This window comes from Gymnoscopelus microlampas (assembly GCF_963454915.1).
Source record: "Gymnoscopelus microlampas genome assembly, chromosome: 8".
NCBI classification, from domain to species: Eukaryota; Metazoa; Chordata; class Actinopteri; order Myctophiformes; family Myctophidae; genus Gymnoscopelus; species Gymnoscopelus microlampas.
Genome location: NC_139945.1, coordinates 51210954 through 51228836, shown reverse-complemented (window position 1 = coordinate 51228836; position 17883 = coordinate 51210954).

Below are 17883 nucleotides of genomic sequence, written 5' to 3'. Positions count from 1 at the left end.
AAGCTACAACTACTTCCTTACAATCACAGCCACAGTTTCTCTTTTGAACGTGTTTTCTCAAGTGACTTCTCTTCGACACACCTGTTACACAAGTCTTGTATTTAAGTATGCAGAAGAATGTTTCTTACTCTTGCCAAGTTTAAAAATGACCTTTTTTCTGGGAATCATCTCTGTCTCTCTTCTGGTAATTCATGGAGCGATGTCATTGTGGGCGTGTCCATCCAGCCCTTTTAGAGTGTATTTTATTATGTAACACTTGATCAATGTTACAGTATTATCTCCCTTTCCCACTTGTCTGTGCACTCTATTATACTTCAATATGGCTAGTACTAATCATCATTTCCTTCATACTACACTTTTGAACAGCAGCAGAGATGTGGCATCAATAAAGCTTTAAAGAACTACACATAATATGTGTAGGTCGTATATGGTACCTTTGCCACTTTTAGTGCAATTTCATCCAAGTTGAACTATCAAATATTTATTTGCTACTATATCCACCCCAAAGCACAACCTTTCCTAATAGGCTCTATGCACAGCAGCCATATTATCACTTCCTTCACAGGTGTTACCAATGATACTAATGAAGGCTCTGTTCCATTTAGTCTAGCACAATGGTTTCCACAACCCCCATAACTCTGAGAGTGTACAAATGGAACCAAATGGACCCGTAACTGTAAGGGGCCATTTGGAAGCCCATGACCCCAACTGTAGACCCACTGGTGTAACAGAGTGTTTCCAGTGGTCCAACATGCACAATATCAGCACCCTGACTCTGTTTGACCAGAATGGAACAGAGCCTTCATTAGTATCATTGGTAACACCTGTGAATGTCTTCATAATATGGCTGCTGTGAATAGAGCCTATTTACCCAAGTCTGCATTGACACTATGTAGCAAACCACCTCACATCTTAAGATAGATGTTAAATAGATCAAATCTATTTAACATCATCGTGTGCATGGTCAGAGGATCTAGGAATTGGAATATCTCCAGGAAAAGTGCAATAAACCGAATAAGTAGGACAACCTCCTGATACAGTTCAAGGTCGTTTCTGAGATTTCGTCTACAGCCTTGTGATACATTCGCTATTTTGGAGGTTCAAGGTAATGACGTAAAACATTGCTTTTGCTTCACTTCTGGTGCGACAAAGAATTTTACTGGAATGGAAATCAGCCTATCTACTTAAAGCTTCACTCTGGCTGGAAGACTTAAATACGCAATAATAAAATAATCTAATAATAATAATATCTTATTTTGAGAATATGAAGCCCCTGCCCTTTTTTCTTTTTTTCTTTTCTTTTTTACTTTGTTTATTGGATTTTTCACAGAAGCATTCAATATCAAGAATTGCTACTATGCAGATACATAATAGCTTCCTCTAGTACAATCCATCAAATACAAAAAAATGGAATAAACAGATTGAATTAACGGCCAGAAACTCACAACATCACAAAGGAAATACTAGTTAAAAACAAACAAAAAAACTAACAGATGAACACAGACAGAAACAAAACATCAGTCAAAAAAAACATGACACATATATAATCTGCATATAACAGCCCAACACCCTCGCCACAGCAAGCCCATCCAGACCTCACCTATCCTCAATCAGAGATGGATTTAAATTCTGGACAAATCCAAAGAATGGACCCCATAACTAATCTTTTCCAGTGAGTGTGAGAGGGGGAAGTAAGTGATTTCCAATTAATCAAAATTAGTCTCCTAGCCAATAGAGGGACAAATTTAGGGAGCGAGGGCTGTGAGGGGAACTCAGTCCTATTTCAACATCCATTCAACCAATTACACAATTAAATGTTTCAGAAGGACTTCTTTTGAGTCACTGCCTCTCTGTTTTCTCAATAATCAGAGAATAATTTCATCCAGCACATTATTTGCAGTTGCCACACATTCCTGTCCAGTACATGTACCTATCCACTATTTGACCTTAAACCCCTCTCTTACCCCAACCACCCACACATAGGCTACACACAATCTCCCACTGAAGGGACAACCAGCGATCCAAACATTTGAGGTGAGGTATACCTTTATTGATCCCATGGGGGAAATTCTGTTTCAGCTTCATCCAGCTGATGGCTGTTCAGATGGCCATGATGAGCGTACAGGGGGAGCTGTTAAGGGTTAAGTATCTTGCTCAGGGACACTTTAACACATAGACTCGGCAAGCCAAAACAAATGGGTACCCCCACCACCAAAACATTTAAAGAAATAATTTGGTGTGGAGACATGCTTTTATTCTATGAATTCTATGATTCTATCAAGTCAGGTGACTGACTTGATAGAAGGACTAACAGTATAGACACGAGATAAATACAGCAACTATAGTTTAAAAATAATTCAAGGGACTAATACTTGGGGCATATTTGTGTATGACGGTAATGTACTCCAATAAAAACGTGAAGAAAGTCTACATTTTGATTTATATACTTATCTGAAGGATAATCATTCGAATGAGTATCATGATAATTCCCATCATCAAGCAAAGTCTTGAGTTTATCTTCACTTTGAAAATGTCACCATTCACATCATGTGTTATTCCAAATGCTCTTCGAGTGACATTGGGATGCCTGTACCAAAAAACTAAAATATTAAATACAAACCAATCTTTCCGGTTCGGACCAGATAGTCTAATCCCCTTAATCATTCTGTTTTTCTCGTTTGCCATGTCACTCCGACCTGGCCGTGATCAGCACCCAACATTAATCCACTGCCTTGTTGACACTTAATAGTTCCTGGATCCTCAGCCAGGACACCCAGGTGCTGTAATCTCACTGCAGCAAATCACTCCGGCAGTGATGAGGCAGTGAGTGATAGCATCACGCTCAGGTCCTGCTCTCTCTGGTTGATGGCGCGGTGGTGTCATCTTCAGAGTGTCCCCAGAGGAGGCAGATTTATGGCCGATGCCAGTGACAGTGATGATAGGGAGACCCTGCAATCGAAGGTGAAGATGGTAAAAAAGAGAACGTTTGGAGAGGTATAGAGGGTGTGATTTGGTCTGTCAGGTGGAGAGGAAGCATCATGGATGATGTCTCTGTGTAACCAACTGAACCCTTATGGGTTTGTAACTCTGATAGTCAGCAAATGGGTCCGTTTAGTTCCATCCGTAAACTGTCAGAGTTATGGGGGTCCGTAGCCCAATGCTTACCAAACCAGGGGTGCTTGAAATTAAAAAAGTTTGAGAACCACTGCAGTAGAGGAGTAATCAGTAAGCCACTGAATAAACAAAACAATAATTGTGGTCAGGCTGAATGGTGAAACTGTACTGCTATTGTCTGGGTTTCCTTTTTCCCTCTCTTCCTCTGAATATTTATGTGTGTGTGTGTGTGTGTGTGTGTGTGTGTGTGTGTGTGTGTGTGTGTGTGTGTGTGTGTGTGTGTGTGTGTGTGTGTGTGCGTGTGCGTGTGTGTGTGTGCAAACAGGGACATTATGTCCCACAGCATTTCATTCAGAATTTGGAGATAAAGCTAGGGATTTAGAGCGATGCCTCGTCGACATTCTTGTCCTTATTGAGGAAGGGTTGGTACATAAACAACAAAGCAAAAGTGGAGGCGAATAGATATTCTGCATTCCTGTCAGATTATCAGTGAGTGGTTAAGTGAATACAACACAAAACATGTGCACGACACGCACACACGCGCGTACGTGAGGATTCATCTCTGTTTTTGGCTGATGTCTCTTTCCTTCTGTCTGTCTGTCTGTCTGTCTGTCTGTCTCTTTCCTTCTGTCTGTTGTACTTGGCCGGTAAAGTAATAAGTGATCCGGTTAAGCAGTTGAAGATGGATGGATGGAAGTTATTCATTCTTAATATGTTTTGTACGACTGGGTCTTGGGGAGAGTTTTAGGTCTCGCAAAAGTTTATCTGAAACACACTTTTATACAATATAGAGGGGGTCCCTGCTTCGTCTCTCTCTCAGCTAGGGGGTCCTTGGCCTGAAAAGGTTGAAGACCCCTGCTATACAAGTCTTGCTATTAGCATTGTTCATATTTTTTGTTAGATTATAAGACATTTGTAAGCGGTTAGAAGACACTTGTTAACAGTTTCTACACTGCTTAAAGGTATATTTCACTTTCAAACACTTTTGGGGTGATTTTAATGGCTGCTCTGGCTTTTGTGTGCACCCCAGGCAGTTTTTAAGTTTCTAGGTTCAGTATTTTGATATTTGATATTCATTTTATCTTACTTCCTTTATAAACATATAAAGGAAGTATATATATTATGTGACTTAAAACTCCATTTTAACCATGTTAGATTAATTGAAAACACACATCCTTGGTTCTGGTGACTGATATTGTCCTTCTAATGCATGAGAGGGCCGTGTTTTTTGTTTTAGTTTTTCATTTTCAAAACAAATATATACAAATAAATGAAAAAAGTATGCCCTAATAGGCTCTATGCACAGCAGCCATATTACCACTTCCTTCACAGGTGTTACCAATGATACTAATGAAGGCTCTGTTCCATTTAGTCTAGCACAGTGGTTTCCTCGACCCCCATAACTCTGACAGTGTACAAATGGAACCAAATGGACCCAAACGGGTCCATTTGGTTCCATTTGTACACTCTCAGAGTTACACACCCAAGGGGCCATTTGGAAGCCCATGAGGGTCCCTGGACCCCAAATGTAGACCCAACAATGCACTAACAATGCACTTATTAACAGCTTAACTAACATATTTGCATCTACCTCGTCTAAAGTGGGAACAATGCCTTATTAAGGTTAATAAATCCTTTATAGGCCCTGCACATAACTGTAGTCCAGGGTTACTGGAAGGTGGTATTCCCATTTCCTGTTCCAGTTCATTTTCCCATAGCTTAATTTCATTAGCTGATTTATTTGGTTCATTTGATTGATTTCAGCCGAGTCAATCATATGGAGCTATGGGAAAATTAACTGGAACAGGAAATGGATATGCCAGCTTCTGGAAACCTGCAGAGCCTATTATGCACTTATTGACAGTTACCTACAGTATGCCTTTTGCATCTACCTGGTCTAAAGTGGCAACAATGCTTAATTAAGGTTAATAAATACTTTATTGAAATATGCATTTCCTGTTCCGGTTTATCATTATTCTTTTTTTTCCTTTTTTTCTTAATCAGCCAATCAAATTAAGCTATGGGTAATGAACCAAAACAGGAAACGGGTACCTCTACAGGCATAACAACACTACAGTTAAGCACAGAGCCTAGAAACTATTTGTTAACCTTAATAAGCCATTGTTCCCACTTTAGACCAGGTAGACGCAAAATACATAGTTAACTGTTAATAAGTGCATAGTTAACCACTAATAAATGCATAATAAACGATGATTTAATGTTAATAAAGCAACAACACAGCTTAGTATGGTTGAACACTGAGATAAATGTTAGTGAGACTGAATAAATGTGTTAGTTAATGCTATATAAACACCTTTTAGAGACTTAAGGCTTTTGTGTGCACCCCAGACAGTTTTTAAGTTGCTTGATTCAATATTTAGATATTAATTTTATCAGACACACGCCCTATATAAACCCATTGTAACTCCATTTTAATACATATGCCTGGTTCTGGTGACTGATATTAGGGCATACTTTTTAAATGTATTTTTATATATTTGTTTTGAAAATGAAAAACGGAAAACACAGCCCTCTCATGCATTAGAAGGACAATATCAGTCACCAGAACCAAGGATGTGTGTTTTCAATTAATCTAACATGGTTAAAATGTTTGAAGTCACAATAGGTTTATAAAGGAAGTAAGATAAAAATGTATATCAAATATGAAAACACTGAACCAAGAAATTTGAAAACTGCCTGGGGTGCACACAAAAGCCAGAGTAGCCATTAAAATCACCCCAAAAGTGTTAGAAACTAGAAACTGTTAACAAGTGTCGTATAACCACTTACACATGTCTTATAATCTAACAACAATATTAACAATGCTATTATCAAGACTTGTATAGCATTAATAACACATAATAAGGTTAATAAGCAGCTTATAAAAACTTCATAAGTGCCTTATTAACTACTAATTAAATGCTTATTATGGTTTTATAATATAACAAAAATGTGTTTTACAATGCCATTATTAACACTTACATCGGCTTTAACAAAATAATTATGTTAATACACATCTTATAAGTGCCTTATTAACTGTTAATTAATGCGTATTAGGGTCTAATAATATACCAAGTGTATTAACAATGCTATTATAAACAATAACTTATCTTGTATTGACAAATAATATAAGGTGAATAAGCATCTTACTTACTTATAAGTAAGGACTTAGAAGTATCTTATTAATGGTTAATTAATGTTTGTTAAAAGGATGTTCGTTTAAAGTGCTACCCAAGTCTCATTTAAAAAAAGAGTTAAAATAGCTGATCTACAAGCTCACAGCGTGTTGCGAGCTTGTATAGATACATTATTTTCACTTCTTAAAGGTTGTTTTTTAATCTTTTGAATATTTTTAAATAAAATCGGTCTGAAGAAGAGCTATATAAAGCCTGATATATACTTAGTTGCACACTGGTGTTGTCTGCCGTAAATAGCAGATATACAAGCTCAGAACGCGTTGCGAGCTTGTAGATCTGCTATTTACTGAGCACGACACTGCAACTAAGCATAAATCAGGCTGTAGGCTCAAAACATCCCCCGTGTTCTCTGTTTGAACCCTTGTGTCCTCATCAGACCTTTCTCTCTCTTCTCTCCCATGACCGCTCCCAGTCCCTCCTTAGTTTTTGCTGGTTTCATTCTGAGACAACGTTGTCACTTGGCACAGGTGTCTTGTTTTTCTCTGGTTTTCGCACATTCCTGCACAGGACACTGTGTTCTGTTTGGCCCCTCAAACAGATTTTTACAACCTCCTTGTTCATTTATGGTGCCTTTTCATCCAAAGCGCTGTACAATGTGCTTTACATTCATTCTTTTTCAGAAATGTACATCATAGCATGTACTGTCCTGCGAGGTGGTTGCTATGGTAACAGAGTCCAGAATAGAGTGACACAGTATAGAGTCCAGAATAGGTGACACAGTATAGAGTCCAGAATAGGTGACACAGTATTGTGGGGTTTTATGTAATTGTTATGTGAGGGAAAAAATATTTGGGGTTCATTCTGAAACTGGAGGAACAAATTATATTGTTAAATGTGGCATGCCATCACTGCTGAGCTAACCACCATAGAGCGTGCCAAAAATCCTGAAGGGGGCGTCAACAAGTGTCTTTTGGTAGCAGCCGACATCTTTGAGCGGTATAAACCAGGTTGACTTAACATTGCCCAAAACAAACATGTCTGCGCTACTATGCCACGCCCCCCCGTGGTGACGACGCGTTGGCACGCTCTATAGCCCTATATACGTCATTGTACGATGAATAGTTAAAATATCAGTTTTTGATCAAATAAAATGAAGAAGTAATCTTTGAAAATTTTAAGAAAATGTTTGCTTATAGGCTTAATGACATGCCCACAATAGAGAATATGAAAGATTATGCATCTGTGTATTAGGAAACCTATATATATATATATATATATATATATATATATATATAGGTTAACTGCAACACCTCTTAAAACTGAACTGCAAAGACCATGTCCCACAAACAATAACAGTGTGCACCTTACACAAGACACTCCTAACACTGTTTGTCTGGGACAGAAGTTTGCATGCATGTGTAATTGTTCATGCGTGTGTCTGTGTGTGTGTGTGTGTGTGTGTGTGTGTGTGTGTGTGTGTGTGTGTGTGTGTGTGTGTGTGTGTGTGTGCGTGTGCGCGTACGTATGTAATATGTCCCAGGGGAGCAGTGCATTGCGTCTGTTCTCACGGGATGGTGTGTGTGTCTGCAGCACCCTAACCCAGGGGCATCTCCACCCTATGGGGGCTTAGACAGTCTGACCCCTTGCCTGACCTCTCCCTGGGCCTCCAGGGGGCCAACCTCCCCTACCCCCCGTCTGTCCTTCTAATCCAGTTGTTCTAAAACTTTTTTTTTAATTTCAGGGACCCCCATAACTCTCAGAGTTAAAAACCTGCAAGGGGCCCATTTGGAACCCCCCTAAGAGAACCCAGATCTCACTTTGAGAACCACTGTTCTTATCAAAAGTCGCCCAGGACTCCCCAAATGCTAGCGAAATACAGCAACACTTCAGAATTATGTTGGAGAGAATGTGGGAAGATAGGGGACCATACCCACATATTTTGGGATTGTCCAAAAATACCAGCATTTTGGAGGGAAATTCAAAGGGAGAAAAAATAGATAGCAATAGAGATATATATAGAGAGAGAGTAATGGAAACTGGAGAGAGAGAGAGAGAGAGAGAGAGAGAGAGAGAGAGAGAGAGAGAGAGAGAGAGAGAGAGAGAGAGAGAGAGAGAGAGAGAGAGAGAGAGATTTAAGGGAGACGCCATTAATTTGGACCAACAGACAAGGAACTGTGAAAAAGGAGATCACACAGATGATACAGTTTCACGCAAATAGCAGAAAAATCCTGGGTTTAAGTGTTTTTCAAACTGCTCAAAATTGCGGACAATCTAAGGGCGGAGCTTACTGGTCAAAGTGATAGATGTGTTCCTCATGAGTCAAGGCACAAGTGTAAGCAAGTTTCACGACTTTCGGCCAAACGATGACTTTTGCCTGTTTAAAGTTTGCATTTTCAAAAAATTGCTATAGCGCCCCCCTTTGGCCAATTGGAGTGAGATTGGTTTCAGTGATATTTGGAATGACTCTCTACATTACTGCAACGTTTCAAAGAAATGTGAGTTTTGCATGTATGTGTTAGGGGCAGATGAATAATTTTCGTAAAACTGCTAAAGTTAAAATCTATTTCCTCCTGGGATTTTTGAGTAATCTGCACGAAACATTTTACACATGAACTTAGGACCTTTGCCGACAAAACAAAAGCGGCAGATTTTCCATAAGTGAAAAAATGCAGAGGTTATGAGCCAATGGCTGTTTTTCATATAATTCAAAATGGTGGGCGATCGAAAGGTCAGAGGTCAAAAGTCAGACCACGAAAGTTGTCGGGCATGAAGAGACGCATGTGTGTATCGAAGTTTCATGGTTGTGGGTCAAACAGGGCATGAGTTGTACCTGTTCAAAGTTGGCACTTTCAATTGAGTGCTATAGCGCCACCCTTTGACGAATGAGTGTGAGAATTATTTCTTGATAGTTTTTCATGAGCATCTACCATATGGCCGAGTTTCGTAAAAAGCGTATGCACGGTTCACCCAGAACTGCGAAAAGTGGCAGAAGAAGAGAAAAGCTGACAATCTTAAAACTGGTCCAGAGCTGAGAGCTCTGGCCCGTAATTAAACAAATTATGGGAGTTGACATTCCTTTTGAGCCTGCGTTCTTCATTCTGAGTGAGATTCTGGGGGGAATAGTGACCAAGAACCAGACATATCTGCTTGGGGTGTTGCTGATGATCGCAAAAAGTGATTACTGTGTCTTGGAGACAGGTTAAAAAGCATATATCTGATGGAAAGCATTACAGCTAGACTACATATGAGGACAGAGGATTTCAATATCAGATGGACACCGGTAGTACTGCAGCTGCCCAGACTGAATGGGGATTCGGTCCCCCCTTAATGTCAATGGACTGCACTTGATTGAAAGACTTGGTTGTCTGTCCTGAAGGCCATGTATGGATGACTGGTGCTGTTGGAAATTGTAATAATGATCTTTGATTGCCTGTGCCTGTGATGCCTTTGTAGATTTTTCTTTGATGTGTCTGATGATGTTGAATATGTGATGCAATTTTTATTTTATTTTTGTGTGTTGTCTGTTTTTATTTTATGTATGTTCGAATGCCCATAATGTGATTACAGAATGTATGAAAATAAAATTGAGGTGCTAAAAAAAAAAAAAATCGCCCAGACATGATGTTGGGATTTTGAGAACACTGCAGGGATGATTTAAGGTAATTCAAGGTGTCTTTCATGAAGGAAATAATATTCTCTTCAATAAAAGGATCTTCAAGGCAGGCTAATTAAGTACTTAAGTAAGTGTGACGCCCCCCTGGGGCCTTTGTTCGGGTTCTGTGTGCTTTGCAGGGGAAGGGGAGACACCTGACCACTGTCTCCCCACAAAGACCTGTCCTTTCTATGGTTCTCCCTATATTCATTGGCCACATCCATGGGCCACAGCAGCAGCCTCAGAAGAGCATTTTTGTTTAGCTTATTTTCTCCAACAGTATTCATTAGTTGAGTTGGCAGTTTGTTTCCCTCTCAAAATATGTTGAAAACTGAAATTCTTGTTTAATTATCTTTCATTCTTTATTTATAAAAATCTAAAAAGATTTCTGTCTTTTAAATACCTCAGTGTTTCCCCTTTATTTGTTGTGGCCTAGAGCCGGGTCATAACATAAGCAAGTAGTAGCAAAGTAGTACCACAACACAAACATACTCTGTTACAAGTTTAAAAAAAAGTCCTGTATTCAAAATTTGATATACTAACTAGACCATACCCGTAGGGGGATATGAGCACCCAAGCCCCGGTGAAGGGGAAAGGCGAAAGTACAGACCTTGCTGCTTGTTTCTTGCGCGAAACCCGCGAAACCTTGCAACGTCATCTCCCATTGTTTGACACATAATGGCTAATAAAAAGCTGAGATTTGATGAAATTGAGAAACGGGCTTCGCAGTTAAGTTCAGAGGGTAATGGGCAATGGCTGTGTGCAAAATCAGATCAAGTGCTCCAGCCAGTGAGGAGAAACGGCACACAGACCAACCAACCAACCAAGGCCACAGAGGTGGCCTCAAATTATAGGAGGATACTTACAGTACCAAAGTAAAAGTATTATAAATTCAAACATAGCTCACAACGCTTAAGAGGTAAAGTAAAACTGAGAATTTTAAAGTGTAGATCTCTAAGATAAACATAATTGTTCCATTTGTATTTTGTACACTCTCTGAGTTACAGACCCATAAGGGTCAATTCGGACCCCTGGTGGGCCCTGGGGCCAGATGTTGAAAAGCAGTGGTGTACGTACAGTTCACCTCCCTGTGAGAGACCAGCCAAGGATTAGGGCAGTAGGGAAGCGGGTCAGTTGTAGCGGATACTGTCTGGTGAGCTGAAATAGCAGGTGATAGAAGTCAGCTCTCAACGCATCTCGTGTGCAAGCTACCAGTAGGTAGGGCCAACAGGCATTACCACATCCCAAGGGGATTAAAGTGACATGCGGGTGGAGGCCCTGGGAGGGAGGGTTAGTGAGCTATGGAAGGGGATAAAACAGATTGTGGTGGATGACAGAGAAAGTGACATGTAATGGAACAGGTGCGATGGGCTTTTATGCCATTTCTGTATTTGTATAGCATACGAATAGTGAAATCCCAATGAAAACATGAACAAAGTTTCACCTTTCATTTAATTACAGGGAACTCCGATGCAGTCAATGTTTGTTTTGTATCCGAGTCGAAAGACCTCATATTGCGTTTTCATTTTGAACTGAGTCCTCTTCACTGCAGTGTCTAATGAAAGTATATTGGACAGACTCAGTTGGAAGCATCACTAAATAAGTATTATATCCCTTCATCCTCAATATGGAAAGTCTTAGACTGCTGTGATGGCAGACATATTAAAACATAATTCACTTAACCTAACAATGTACGTGAGCACACATGAGAACGCTTTTTTTTTTCTTTTTCTGGATGAACTAAGTAAATAAAAATGATAATTGCACTGTAGGGACAGATTGTGGCCAAATTATCCCCAGTACAAAAATAAAAATACATTTCCCAGAATAGAATATAATCTACACTCACAGAGACACCATTTCCTATAGCAGTCACTGAAAACAGGTAACACAATATAGGATTGTATGAATCCATACTCCACCATCCCCCAATAATGCATCACTACACTGGAGTATATTAGACTCTATGCAACATCGCATTGTTACGGGTTCACAGCAGGGCATTAGAAAGCTGATAACGTAGGTCCACAGAAAAATAAGCAGAGGTTTATTGAGTGATATTAAAAGGTAGATAAAGCTTTGACCGTATATGTGCCTTCCAAGGACATTCACAGACCAAAGACTCATCTGCATTTCAATACTCTCCCAAACTTTAAGTTGTGTCAGGAATAATGTATAAGATTTTAGCCAAAAATATACATATCTCAAATAATTTAAAATAATATTGAACACACAGTACGTTTGCATGGAAAACTAGACGAGTGAGTAGTTATGGATCATTTTATAGCATAGCCTGTGTAGCAGTTCTACTGCAATTCATATTGAGCTATTGATTGATGTTAAGGGCCTCATCTAAAGTAGATCATCTTAACATTCTGCAGGTATATGTAGATATTCTGTAGATATTCACAAGGTATAAGTGCTACAACCACATAACAGGCTGTGACCATGGCAACGTAATGTTGCTTCTTGCAACCAAGCAGCCCTTCCTGGGGAGCTAATGACATCATGGTTGCCATGGCAGCACATGACTCTGACAGAGGTCATACTCATATTGATTTCATTCCATTCCATCTGAGGGTCAAGCGCCTAAGATGATGCTCATATCACAGATGTAACTGCATGTCATAGGGCTGGGAAACTAACCAAAAATAATATCTAAACCAATATTTTTAACCAATAGGCCTAACCAACGTTTTTCATATTATTTTCAATTTCTTCCATCGTCACAATAAATTTGAATAGTTTAAAAAATATATATAATTGACTATATTGATTGGTCTGATTAACCACTTAACCCTGTATTATACGTTGCTGTACAAAATAGTGAAAACAGCAAATCTACAAGCAACGCATTGATGTCATAATGTGAAAAGGAGCTTCAGGGTCATGTGAAGGACTCAGACCAGTCATAACAAGTACAATAGGAACACAGGAATAAAACACATTGTGTTCAGCACTTTAACAGTTTAACTGGCACTCAAACCTGAATGACCTTCACCCCCGCCCCCGAAACCATTTAATGGCATGTTTGCTCACAAGTCAAAACAAATCAAATCAGTATAGTATCAGTTAACATGAGTTTAATATGGAAGTTTGGATAAAGTAATAGGAATAGATCAGTGGTTAGTTCTCAACCTTTTTTTTTTTAAAGCTCTGGACCACTAGCATAATATTTCAAGCAAAAGAATATTATTTAAACACAATTTTTAATACATTTAACACAGATACAATGTATTTATTTATCTACATTTTAAAATGTGCTCCCATGGACCACCTGTAATTATTCCATGGACCACTAGTAGTCGTGTTAAAAGCAGATTATAATGCATAATAAGTATGTTTATATAGACATGGCCGGGATACCAAAGAGCTAATCTTAGTCCACATATCCCCAACCAACACACAGTGGTTCCTGGTTCACAATCAGTTGAAAACCCCTGCTCTAAATCAATGGTTCTCAACCTTTTCAGGCCGTGACACCCCAAAAGAATCATATTTGAACCGGGGACCCCCCACCCTAACAAGCACTTGGAATTGTAGGAGTTGAGGCATTCACATGTTATAACACATGTTATAACAAACCGTTGTATGTCAAAGTACATAGAGCTTAAATGGTTAATCATGCTAATCAATGTCAGGTCAGATGGGTGGGCACATTACATTATCATTAAAATGTTAGTGTTTTGCCAATCATTTGGGGGCCAACTTGCAATACCCCACCGGTCCACAGGCTGAGAACCACTGTCCCAGGACATCCCTGAAAAAATTACTGAGTGTGCACGCCACCATGCCAGTGCAAACACAGTTACCATTCATAACATGCCAGAGCTATGCCCTCTGAACCTCATACTAAATTAGTTGTTTGTACTGGTTGGGAGGTATTTCAAGTCATGCCCACCCCCAAGCCCCGGCAAAGCAACACAAATACATTTTTATTTTGGCAACAGTAATTGTCATGGCAGGATATCACTCAAAAATAGACCAAAAAGATTAGATTTGTAGGAAGAATCACCTTCCATCATAAACCTCAACAGTATGAAAAGAGCTCTCTGTATAGCTTATAGCACACCATGGAACTGTTCTCAATGCTTATTCGTGGGCGTCTGGGGAGAGGTGCTGAGAACATAAGGCAATGAGAAAGGATGATTTCTCATAACATTTAGGCCTTTTCTCTAAGTTCTCTCTAAACATTTCCCATTGCTCATTTACACAATGAAATTTGGAGAGAGGAGAGTAGGAGTGAGAGAGAGAGAGAGAGAGAGAGAGAGAGAGAGAGAGAGAGAGGGGGGGGGGGGGGGAGGAGGCAAGAGGGAGAGAGAGAAAAATTAAATAGAGGCACTTCATGGAGGCCTTTCACAGAAGAAATGCTGAGCTCTGTTTTCCGCCATAGAGTATCATATGACTCCAGAGCAGAACAGCATGGAGGGAGGAGGTAGAGGCCGGAAAAGTGGGTGTGGTGAGGCGGGCGTGTTGCTCTTAGCCAATCAGAACCCGTTCTTCTCCCTGTGGTTGGTGCTGTGTGTTCCCTGGAGACTTTGGTGTGGGAAGGTTGTGTTCTCTACAGTATGTGTTTTTATATTGCATGCCTCTGTACCCGCTCTAGCCTTTGACTTAGAGCTACATTCATCTAGCTAGCTGCCGTCTGATTTATGTAATGATTCTTCAGGACCCTGTGAACCTCCTGGCTTATGGTTAGACACATTTGGCAAACGCATCTGTTGTTGCCGAGGAGGCCATGAGACTTGAGACTTCTTCTGAACTCAAAACAAGTGATATAAACTGTAACAAGATTAAAGTAGAGAGGTGGGTGGCGTAGAGGGGGTGAGGGGCCAAGGGAGGGCATTGTGGCACGGCGCTCATGCCCTCTTTGCATTCCTGGTAAAGCACAAACTGTACAGATTCTGGTCACATTTTGTGTTGCCACTTTTTATACTACTATCTTTGTGAGTATTATGCTGCATTTAGAATGTTCACTTCACTGCTACTCCTGCAGTCTTATGTGACAGTGCTATTCATATACATGTAGCCTACAGTAAATACTATTTAGCCTAGACAATAGAATGAATAGGATTGTGGATAGTATTATGGCTATTTTGCTTTTTACTATTCCTGTACTACTACAATTCCTCCATTCTATCACTGTTGAGGAATCATAAAGTACAACAATATAATGCTGTAATCATGAGCTGTCTCGTACGCGACGAAAAACACCTTGAACTTGGAGATTAACCATGATTCTTCCTACTATATTTTGAGTGCAGTTATAAGGCGTATAAAAGTTAACTTCATAGCCTTGAGATCTGAAGGTCAGAGTCTTAGATATAATATTGTGGAGAAAAAAAACAATGCATGATATTTAAGAACTGCATTTGGACACATAATACCTTCTCAACTGGGGTCTCAAAGTTGGGTAAGTGATAACGAGCCCTGGACAGGGCTGTTGCTAGGTACATAAGATCTGTCTCTGTCTCTGTCTCTGTCTCTGTCTCTTTCTGAACCCTGATCCTCTGGGGTATCACCAGCCGGCAAGGCCCGGCTGAGAATATCCAAGCTGGAATCGACTGCCTGTGTCCCAACTTGAGTTATGCGTATCTGGAATGTCAAGCGTCCTCTACATCGCACACAGGGGCTGACCTTTCCGCTTTCCCTGGGACCCACATGATACGGAAGGCGAAGGAAGGAGAGAGGACGAAGCTGCAGAAGAAAGTGGGGACGGGTTAGAGGGGGGAGGGATTGGCACAGGGAGGGCATTAAACGTGGCACGGAGCTCATGCACTTATAGCATTCCTGGCAAAGCACAGGGAGCTTGTAGTTATGCGTCTCATTGCAGTGAGGTAAATGAACTCTTAAGAATCACTGGTCAGTCACTGGTCAGTGTCTATTTTAACTTTAACCCTTGTGTGTGTCCCTATTTTTGGGCATGTGACTATAGGTGAATATAAAAAAAATCTAACATTTTAAAAACATTTTCTAACATTTTCCTAAATTTGGGGAAATAGCCGATTGGAAGCTCACAACGTGCCACATCACAGACAGACAGAGAGACAACAACATGGGACTCTCTGCTCATTGATCTGCTTTCATATTGATTGACCTCTGCTTGATGAGGGTCATGCAATCAAGTACGCAAATATACACAAACACGCTAAGCATGCACACGGAGTGATAACCGAAGCCATAAACACACACAAAAGGAGTTGCAGAAGTGCACATTTGCATCATGATTGTGCTTAAGGTTGTAATTAAAATGCATGCACATGAAAGGGCCTGTATTGTACTGTGTCCCCCACTCAGTACCACAGCGTGAGAGCTGATGGACCTCTGTGTATCGAGACAATGACAGCGTGTGTTTCAACTGGCCGCAGTGGCTGGGCCACTGAGAGATAGTGTGTGACCTTTGCTGAGTAACCCTACCTACCTCTATCAGAGAGAGGGGGGGGATAGAGCACTGTTTCCCAAACACTGGGTCGTGGACACATTTTTATGGGTCGCGGGTGAATATTCCTTTATTTTTTGTTTCCTGCATTTCGTTTTTTATTATTATTATTTAAAAACTCGTCATTTTGGATTTTTCAACAGAATTTTATAATAAATAAAAATAGAATCAAAGAAATTCCATAAATTAGAAAACAAATGTTTAAGAAGTAGTGAAAATAGCCGATCTACAAGCTTCTTGACACGTTGTCGTAAGCTTGTATATCTGCAATTTTCACTAGCTTGTGAAAATAGCTCAACTTAATTTCTCTTTTGGGTCTCGAGCTAAAAAGTTTGGGAACCAGTGAGAGAGAGTGAAGGCAAGATGAGAGAGAGAGAGAAAAATGTAACAAAACAATACAAAATAAACTATAGCAGGGGGATGTGAAGAAATGGGGAAGGTCCTGACTACGTTGTTGTCTTTGCTGTTTGCACTATACTTATGTGACTATTTACCCTGTCATTTGTTGACTATAGGGTTCATGCTTACTCTGCTTTCTCTGATTCGCAGCTGTAAGTTGCTCTGGATAAGAGCATCTTCTAAATGCCTGAACTGTAAACTGTAAAAATGAATTCCAGTTGCACTCATCTTCTATTTTTATCGGATGAAGAAAGTGTCTGAGATTGTAAAGGGGGGGAGGTGATCCTACAAATGTAGTGGTTAATGACATAACACAGAGGGTGAGAGAGACTCACAAAATCTAAGCATAGGTTTTCTCCATGTTAACAGCATGTTCTGTTGCCTCTTTGTACTCCAGATAATCTGTATCTTATGCCGTACAAAAAGGTTAACCTGAACACTACTCAGCAAAGGACTAATCTGTGATTATTCAGTTTCAATTACATCAGAGTAAGTGCCATGGACATTGTCAGACAACAAACAGGGCAAGGAATTAAAGCGTAAAGGATGTGCTACTACGTTACTAAGTACTAAGTGCTCTGTATGTAGAGCAAGCAACATACCTGCATCAGTGGTGGAAAAAGTACTGAAATGTTTTACTTAAGTAAAAGTATCAATACAATACCACAATCTAGATATACTCAGTTACGAGTAAAGGTCCGGTATTAAAAATGTACTTGAGTAAAAGTACAACAATATTGGCATCAAAATATACTTAAACTACCAAAGGAAAGGTTGTGCAGAATGACCCATTTCACAAGTTCAATATTTATATATAAATCTTTTGTAAATTGCAGAATTACAAGCTCACAACACGTTGTGAGTTTGTAGATCGTATAGCCGAAGTATATATAAGGCTAAAGTGGTTAATGCATGTTTTGTAATAATAATCAAAATCTACAAAGTAACTAGTAACTAAAGTAAGAGTACAAAATTTGCCTCTGAGATGGAATAAAAGTGAAAGTATAGAAAATGTGAAATACTCCAGTGAAGTAAAAAATACCTCAAAATTTTACTTAAGTACAGTACTTGAGTACATTCGTTACTTTTCATACTTTCCACCACTGCCTGGCATGTACTGTAAATGTTAGTCCTGTTAAGAA